Source organism: Bos indicus x Bos taurus, chromosome 23 (assembly GCF_003369695.1).
Source record: "Bos indicus x Bos taurus breed Angus x Brahman F1 hybrid chromosome 23, Bos_hybrid_MaternalHap_v2.0, whole genome shotgun sequence".
In the NCBI taxonomy this organism is placed as follows: domain Eukaryota; kingdom Metazoa; phylum Chordata; class Mammalia; order Artiodactyla; family Bovidae; genus Bos; species Bos indicus x Bos taurus.
The window spans coordinates 27,505,169-27,513,661 of NC_040098.1; positions in this window are offsets into that span (position 1 = coordinate 27,505,169).

An 8,493-nucleotide genomic window follows, 5' to 3' on the forward strand; every position below is an offset into this window, starting at 1 on the left:
GCCATACCATCCTTCAAGTCCATGAAATTCTCCAAAGCAGGGGAGAGGTTTTGAGAGGTGTTTGCATTTCTGGTCTCCCTTGTGCTTTCAAGACCATTGAAATCTGTTCTTAATCTTGTCCATTTAAAAGGAAGAAAGAAAGTGAAGTTGCTCAGTCGTGTCAGACTCTTTGCAACCCCGTGGACTGTAGCCCACCAGGCTCCTCCATCCATGGGATTTTCCAGGCAAGAATACTAGAGAAAGTTGCCATTTCCTTCTCCAGGGGATCTTCCCTACCCAGGGATTAAACCGAGGTCTCCTGCCTTGCAAGCAGATGCTTTACTCTTTGAGCCACCAGGGAGCATCCTCCAAACAGCATAGTTAAGCAGTTTTCATCAGCAAAGGTTCCTGTGTGGATATTTTCTCTAATATGAAAGCAGGAGGGGATACATTTGGGAATTTGCTGCACTAAGTCACCCAAATTGCCATGTGAGAGGCAGGACCACATAGAGCATTCTTAGACCAGGAGGAAACAGCTCCAAGGCCTAAGAAGTGCATGATGTTGACATAAGTATAGGGCCTGGGAGCCTTGCAGGTCAATTACAGTGGTTAGCAGCAGCAGCAGCATCAGGGATCAAATGCAAGGAACCAGGAGATATCTTATAAATTCAGTTCATGATCCCAAGGATTTAGTTTTTGTCCTAATGGATTAAACTGGAATGCAGATGTTCCAACAACACATGAAAGGTTGATGGTTCCTGTTCCTCTTGCCTAGAGCAATCATTAGAGTTCTAATTTAATTTTATGGTCTGAAAATACGTAATTCGTGGGAATATCTTGGAGAAAATAAACTCTTGATGATTGTCAATAACTGCAGCAGCTTTTTGAATGAAAGGGCTAGAAATATTTATGGGGCTGGAGATGTGGAAATCAGCTATTTTCAATGTCCTAAGTAGATTTTCCATAAACCATAGGGTTAATAAGGCTAAGACTGCAAAAACTTGTAGAGGTAGCATATATACACATTCCTTCCTCTGATTAAGGTAAATACATAAATCTCAGAAGTTGGTGTGAGAATGTATTGTTTAAATCTCTACTGTATGCTATGAACTGTAAAATAATAACAAAAGCAATAAAAGCAGGGGAAAAAGGCAGTCTGTGTGTGTGTTCATATGCGGACATACCTATTTGGATTAAATACTTGGCTTTACGGTCATGTGGGGGTTTTATTATGGTCTCATGAATGGAGAAGAGCAAAGTGCAATCTAAAGTCCCCTCCCAGCTACCTTGTGTCTTTGCGCTATGCTTCTGTTCCTATTGGTTGGAGTGCATAGACGGGAAGCAACTGAGTGGTCTGACTGACGCTTCTAGGGCTTCAGTATTTCAGAGCAGGCTTAAGAGAAGAGAGATGTTCAGTGTGTGCTAATAAACTGATATTTTCTGTTGGTGATTAAGCCAGGTAAGTGTAAAAAGAAACGTTTATCATGTATAAGAAGGGCACTGGTGGAGTATGTGTATGCGTGTGTGTGTGTGTGTGAAGGATCTGAGAAAGGTCAATAGAGACAGCAGAGACTCTAAGAAAAAGGATCTAAAGTCAGCGTCTTTGACTCTTCTGATTTGTCTATCTTTGTTCTGATTTCTTTCTTTCCCTAGTTAGAAAACATTAAAGTTTCTTCTAGAAAAGCTGTAATCTTCTCCAATCTCAGATACTTGGCTTTTATCTTTCTCTGGTCCTCAGAACTTATTTATCTCCAGTTGATTCTGGATACATTTCATGATCCTTGCATTATCTCTACATCTCTCGGTTTTCTTTCCTTCACTGTCTATCCAGGAGAGGCATTTATTCTGTGTCAGATGAGAACACTGAGTCTTTCATCTGCATTTCCTCCCCTGAACTCAATCACTCATCCAAACCCAATGTGAGAATTCATTCAGGCAAACCTTCTTCTAAAGGTCTGGAATCTTTCCTACCTCTTCCAGCTTCTCACACTCCTTCAGGAAGGAAGATGGAATGAGAGCAGGTCTGTGGTCAGGTGGAGCTTCCCTCACTCCCATGTGCTGGTGCTGTCAGATGAGGTTACCTCACTCACAGCACAGGACCCAGGAGAGAAGTTCCTTCTCATACCAACCCCTCCTTGAATTCCCACCATGGGCCAACCCAGACCCAGCAATCTTCCCTTGACTCCCCAGGGAATGATGGAGGTCAGCGTTCCTGAGGAAAATGGACCTGAGCTGTGATTTTTCTGTTTACAGGAAAGAAGGGAAGAAAAACACTGTTTTGTATATAGGAACCAACTAAGAGATCTCTGGAGTTCCATATTTCACATCTGACATTATGATTAAATTATTCACTGTCACTTTGGCTGCTATAGGATATGGTAAGTTTAAAAAATGAGTGAAGTGACAGATCTGAATATTTATAATATTAGACTTCTGCATGGTGCCAGAAAAAATCTGAACAGCATTTTAGCATATCTGAAGAAAGTAACTTATATGGACCATATCTGATAAACTCACTTTATCATTTCATCATTCAGTGGTTATATAAAATCTGTATTAATTTTGGGAATCAACATTGCCAAAGACATCAGATTATATTTTCCAGAATCTGCAGGGTCTGCAAACTCTAATGGAGAGAAAATGATTAAATAAATAAAAGATTTAGGGAAAGGAAAGCTTTGTGAAATGTAGCAATTATTTTACTTTCAAATATATAATGGACTATCTAGTTTAATGAACAGTCAATTGAGGGGATTACTCAAGCAGAACTAGGACTAACCTGTATGAATTATTTTTTTAATCCACAGTAAATGTTTACTGTTTTTCAATTTGTTCTTCCAGGTTTATTAAAAGTTAATAGGCAACAGTGTATAAGTTTAAGGCATACAGCATCTTTTGCCTTTTATTTATCATGAAATGATTATCACAATAATTTTAATGAACATCCTCATCTCATATAAACACATATTTATAAAATAGGAAAATTTTTCTTGTGATGAAACCTCTTAAGATTTATTCTCTTAACAATGTTCACCTATAATGTAAAGCATTGTTATTACCTCTATTATGTTGTAAATTATATCCTTACCTACGCCAGGAAAACTGGACAGCTACCTGTAAAAGAATGAAATTAGAACATTTTCTCACACTATATACAAAAATACATTCAAAATGGATTAAAGACCTTAATGTAAGATCAGAAACCATAAAACTCCAGAAGAATACATAGGCAGTACACTCTTTGACATGTTTTAGCAATATTTTTTAGAACTTTCTCTTCAAGCAAGGGAAACAAAAGCAAAAATAAGCAAATGGAACCTAATTAAGCTTAGAAGTTTTTGTACAAAAGAAAAGACAACCCACTGAATGGAAGAAAATATTTGCAAATGATATGACCAAATGGGTTAATATCCAAAATATATAAACAATTCATACAACACAATATTAAAAAGAGCTAATTCATAAAAGAGCAAAAGAACTAAATAGATGTTTTTCCAAAGAAAATATACAGATGAGCAAGGCCTTAGGATCCTTTTTTAAAAAATCTCTCAGAGATCTTTTACAATGTCTCATTCATTTTTTGTTTTACTTATTGGAGTCTTCTTTTTTTCTTAATTAATCATGTCTAGCTGCTGCTAAGTGCTTGCAAATTTTATCTTTTTTGAAAAACCTCACTTATTGTTTTGTTAATTTTTTTCATTGTTTCTGTTTTCTTTTTTTTTTTAATTTTATTTTATTTTTAAACTTTACAATATTGTATTAGTTTTGCCAAACATTGAAATGAATCCACCACAGGTATTATTTCCATCCTTTTGCTAACTTTGAGTTTAGTTTATTCTTTTTATAGTTCCTTGAGATATAACATCATTTATTTGAGATCTTTTTTTCAAACTTTGGAGATATTTTTAGTGTAATCTTTTATAACTAGAAACTTCCCTTTTAGTACTGCTTAGACATAGAAGTAATAATCCTCAGTCAAAAGCTAGCAAACTGAATTCAACAGCACATCAAAAAACTATAAACTATGCCCAAATGGGATTTTACCAGTGGGATACAGCGTTGGTTCCACGTACCCAGATCAGTCAGTGTGATACAACATCAGTCAGTCAGTTCAGTCGTTCAGTCGTGTCCAACTCTTTGCGACCCCATGAATTGTAGCACCGCCAGGCTTCCCTGTCCATCACCAACTCTCAGAGTTTACCCAAACTCATGTCCATCGAGTCAGTAATGCCATCCAGCCATCTCATCCTCTGTCCTCCCCTTCTCATCTTGTGCCCCAATCTTTCCCAGCATCAGGGTCTTTTCCAATGAGTCAGCTCTTCACATCAGGTGGCCAAAGTATTGAAGTTTCAGCTTCAATATCAGTCCTTCCAATGGACACCCAGGACTGATCTCCTTTAGGATGGACTGGTTGGATCTCCTTGCAGTCCAAGGGACATCGCAGACCATAATATTTAAAACAACATGATCACCTCAGTAGATGCAGAAAAAGCATTTGACCAAATTCAATATCCATTCATGCTTTAGAAAAAGAAAGATTCCAAACAAAATAGATATAAAAGGAACTTAACACAATAAAGGCCATATGTGAACAGCCCACAGATAGAATTATAATTAATAAGAAAAAGCTTTTTATTTAAGATCCTGTACAAGGCAAGCATGCCCATTCTCTCCCTTCTATTCAACCTAGTAATGGAAGTACTAGCAAGAGCAATTATACATGAAAAAATTAAAGTTATCCAAATCACAAAGGAAAAATAAAATTGTCTCTATTCCCAGATTGCATGCTTCTACATGTAGAAAACCATAAAGATGTCACAAAAAAACTTCTAGAACTCATTAAAAAATCATATAAATTTTCAAGATAAATAAACACAAAATTCAGTACCATATCTTTACATTAAAAACAAAATATCCAAAAAAGAAATCAAGAAAACCTTCCCATTTACAGAAAACAACCCCATTTACAGAATCATCAAAAAGAGCAAAATACATTTAACCAAATACAAATACAAGGAAAGTAAAAGATCTATATACTCAAACTACAAAATATTGATAAAAGAAATTTGAGAAGACACAAATAAATGGACAAATATGTTCATGGATTGGAAGAATTAATAGTGTTAAAATGGCCATACTACCCAGAGTAATCCACAGATTCAATGAAATTCCTATTAAAATCTCAATGGTATTTTACATAGAAAAATCAATGCTAAAATGTGTATGAAACCACAAAAGACACAAAAGATCCAAAGCAATCTTGAACAAGAATAAAATGGAGATATTACACTTCCTTGACACAGATGTATAGAACAGTCTTTTGGACTCTGTGGGAGAGAGAGAGGGTGGGATGATTTGGGAGAATGGCATTGAAACATGTATAATATATATGAAACGAATCGCCAGTCCAAGTTCTATGCATGATACTGGTTGCTTGGGGCTGGTGCACTGGGACGACCCAGAGGGATGGTATGAGGAGGGAGGAGGGAGGAGGGTTCGGGATGGGGAACACATGTATACCTGTGGCGGATTCATGTTGATGTATGGCAAAACCAATACAATATTGTAAAGTAAAAAAAAAAAAAAAAATTTATTAACCAAAATAAATAAATAAATAAAGACCAAAAAAAAGTGCTTGAAAAGCTATACATTTACATTAAGTTGAAAATAATGCAATCTATATGTAAATGGAAATGGCAAGAGTGTGATGGTTGTTTGTCCATATAAGTGATTCAGGATGATAATAGTATATATGCTATAGATAAGAGGCAGAAATAAAATCTGCAAAATAGTCTATGAGAAACAAATTGAAAATTAGCCTACTTACCTCTCTAGAACACGAACACAAATTTTCTTAATTATTCTGATGTTTGCATAAATGCTGAAGATCTTTCCTTTGTTTTTTAGTGATCAATACAGAGAGAACATGAGTAATATTTTTCCTTAGTGTTATCCTAGTGTCTATCTTATTTGTGGGTTTTTCAGTACATTTTTGTATTATTTGTCTTCACTGGTATTTACATATTTATTTTTAAATTTCCTCTTTTCTATCCATGCCTTCAAGAAAATGGCAATTTTATATAACTTTGTTGATATCCAGATTGTTCTATCTTAATCTTTTCTAACTTTTATTCTTCAACTTTAATCTATCCCATTTCTCTTTTTCTTTCACTTTTACTTTGCTCACTAGCCACAATTTTTCTTTTGTTTTTTAGTGATCAATACAGAGAGAGGTGAGCAATATTTTTGTTTAGTGAACTCCAATGATTACCATATTCTTTCAGATGTTGAGATAAGAGTTATCGAGGTATAAAGATGTTGAGATGAGAAGTACTGATGTATAGAGCCTGAAGTCACTATTTGTAGAATAGCTTCTTCAAAGCTTTTGAGATTTTGGTTATTTATTGTACTTTCTGATGTAGCATTTCCTTGAAGCACTCATTTTAATTTTTTCAAATCTTCAAGGAGCCTAACTGTATCCAAAGTGGCTAATAAATTTATTTTTGGTGACTATTACTTTAGAGAAATTCTTTTTAACTGACATTATCAATAAATCTTTATTAACATCTTAAAAGATCTAAGTCATAATTTCTCCTTTGTCATTCTGTCATTGTTGAATGCTCCCACTTATAATTGTCAGACGACGTTGCTTTGGGAACCTGTATCACCAAACCGAATGATTTATCTGCTTCCTAATTTTATTGATTGAATTTGATATTTTCTGCACAGCTTTGTCAAGAAACTGCTCAGAAGCAAAAGAAGATGAGTTTCATTGCCCTATTTACATCTACTTACTCACTATTGCTATTTTTTTAGCTTTTCAGTTTTTCCCTTGGGCTTTCACCTTTCATTGAATTTCTTTATGTTCCTAGGCATATTGCTAAGTCGTTTCAGTCACGTCTGACTTTTTGAGACCCCATGGACTATAGCCCGCCAGGTTCCCCCGTCCATAGGATTCTCCAGGCAAGAATACTGGAGTGGGTTGCCATCTCCTCCTTCAGAGGATCTTCCCAACCCACGGATCAAACCCATGTCTCTTATGTCTCCTTCTTTGACAGGCAGGTTCTTTACCACTAGCGCCACCTGGAAAAATGTATCTCTCAGACTGAAGCTTGCGTATGCTCTGCTACTGCTGCTAAGTCACTTCAGTCGTGTCCGACTCTGTGTGACCCCATAGACAGCAACCCACCTGGCTCCGCCGTCCCCGGGACTCCCCAGGCAAGAACACTGGAGTGGGTTGCATTTCCTTCTCCAATGCATGAAAGTGAAAGCGAAGTCGCTCAGTCGTGTCCAACCCTCAGCAACCCCATGGACTGCAGCCTTCCAGGCTCCTCTGTCCATGGGATTTTCCAGGCAAGAGTACTGGAGTAGGTTGCCATTGCCTTCTCCGTGAGAAGGCGTATAAATAATATTTAAATTTGCCTCTCAGGCTGAAGGTTATATGATTTTTAAATGTACCCTTTCTTCCACACCTTGCCTTCTTTTTCTTCATACCTCCTCTGATTCTGACATTCCACCTCCCTCCTTCACTTTTCCTTGTGATTGCATTTGACCCACCCAGAAAATCAAATGTAGCTTCCCCATCTGGATGTCAGCTTAATCACATTTGCAGAGTCCCTTTTGCTATATAAGATAACATATTCACAGAATCCAAAGATTAGTATGTGGGCATTTTTAGAAGACCATTATTCCTTCTATCACAAAATATGTTTCTGCATCATTCTCAACTGTATATGGAGATATTTTGTAGTTTTGTGCTTTAGAGACTTATTTGTAAAATATTGTATATGCATACAGTGTCACAAGATTGTTTTGATAAAGAGAAATCCTCAATATATCACTATGGTTTTTTAATACAAATTTGAGGAAACCAGACCATTTTAGTCTCTTTTTATAAGTTTTATATAAAAATTATTCTTTTATATTGGAAGAGGGCATGGCAACCCACTCCAGCATTCTTGTCTGGAGAATCCCTGTGGACAGCGGACTACAGTCCATGGGGTGACAAAGAGCTGGACATGACTGTGTGACTAAGAACACAGCCCACATTCTTTTATATAGATTTTTATGAATATGGAATGACATACTACATCCATATTTTATCTTCTGGCTTCTTCCAATCAGTAATTATTTTGATATTCATCCATGTTATTTATTACTGAGTAGTATCCTATTATATAGATGTATCACAATTGATTCATCTGTTAACCTGTTTACAAGCATTTGGTTTGTTTCCATCTTTTTGGATAGTAAATAAAACTGGTATGCACTTTCTGGGAAAGTTTTTGTATAGATGTACGATTTCATTTATCTTGAAAGTAGAATAGCTGTATCATATATTTTCTAGTTAATTTATTTCTATTCTAATCTCTATTATTTTATTCCTTCTACTTTTCATGGATTTAATTTGCTTCTATTTTCATCAGATATTAGGTTGGAAGTTTAGATTTTTTTTTATTTTTATACAGTTTTTAAAGGTTACTCTCCATTTATAATTATTAACAAAATACTGTT